The sequence below is a fragment of the Hakea prostrata genome, unplaced genomic scaffold (assembly GCF_041222555.1).
Source record: "Hakea prostrata isolate BN-2017 unplaced genomic scaffold, UWA_Hpros_2 contig_102, whole genome shotgun sequence".
Taxonomy (NCBI): domain Eukaryota; kingdom Viridiplantae; phylum Streptophyta; class Magnoliopsida; order Proteales; family Proteaceae; genus Hakea; species Hakea prostrata.
In genome coordinates this window covers 79,672-80,467 of record NW_028291221.1, presented here as the reverse complement: position 1 = coordinate 80,467, position 796 = coordinate 79,672, and the positions used below count along the sequence as shown (strand labels likewise).

General features: G+C 39.2%; 1 non-coding gene across 1 annotated transcript; it reads right to left on the bottom strand.

Annotated features, from left to right (window-relative positions):
- Positions 1 to 258: 258 nt before the first annotated feature.
- Positions 259 to 365, bottom strand: LOC148998879 (small nucleolar RNA R71). The gene has a single exon (XR_016171090.1). It is a non-coding gene; the product is annotated as a small nucleolar RNA R71 (small nucleolar RNA).
- Positions 366 to 796: the final 431 nt, after the last annotated feature.

The following is a 796-nucleotide window of genomic DNA, read 5'->3' as shown; positions in this document are numbered from 1 at the left end:
AAATGCTACAAATTGTAGGACAGTTTAGTGGGATGCCAACAGAAGATCCTCATCTCCATCTTAGACTCTTCATGGAAATAAGTGATTTTTTCAAGATACCTAGAGCAACTGAAGAAGCCTTGAGATTGAAGCTATTCCCTTACTCATTGCAGGATGGAGCAAGAGCATGGTTGAACTCCTTACCTCCACAATCAACAGCCACATGGAATGATTTAGTAGAGAAGTTTCATGAAGTACTTCCCTCCAACAAAAAATGCCAAGCTCAGAAATGATATCATTGGTTTTCAACAACTGCATAGTGAATCTTTGCATGAGGCATGTGAAAGATTTAAGGAGCTCTTGCGTAAATGTCCTCATCATGGCATTCCTCATTGGATTCAAATGGAGACTTTCTATAATGGTTTAAGTGGACAAACTCACTCCATAGTAGATGCATCAACAAAATGGGGCTATATTGGCAAAGTCTTGCAATGAAGCTTATGAGATTTTGAAGAGAATGGCCAACAACAACTACCAATGGCCAGCTGAAAGAGGTGCTGCAAATAAAAGAGTGGCAAGGATTTATGAGTTGGATGCAGTGACAGCTTTAACTGCATAAATGTCATCCTTAACTAGTGTGTTAAAATCTATAAACCAGGCTACAACTGTACAAACTCAACAAAATACAGCAGTCTCGTGTACAAATTGTAGTGGGGAGCATGCCTTTGATAGTTATCCATCTAACCCAGAATCAGCCTACTATGTTGGTAATTTCAGCAAAGCTAATAACCCATATTCCAACACCTATAATCCTGGT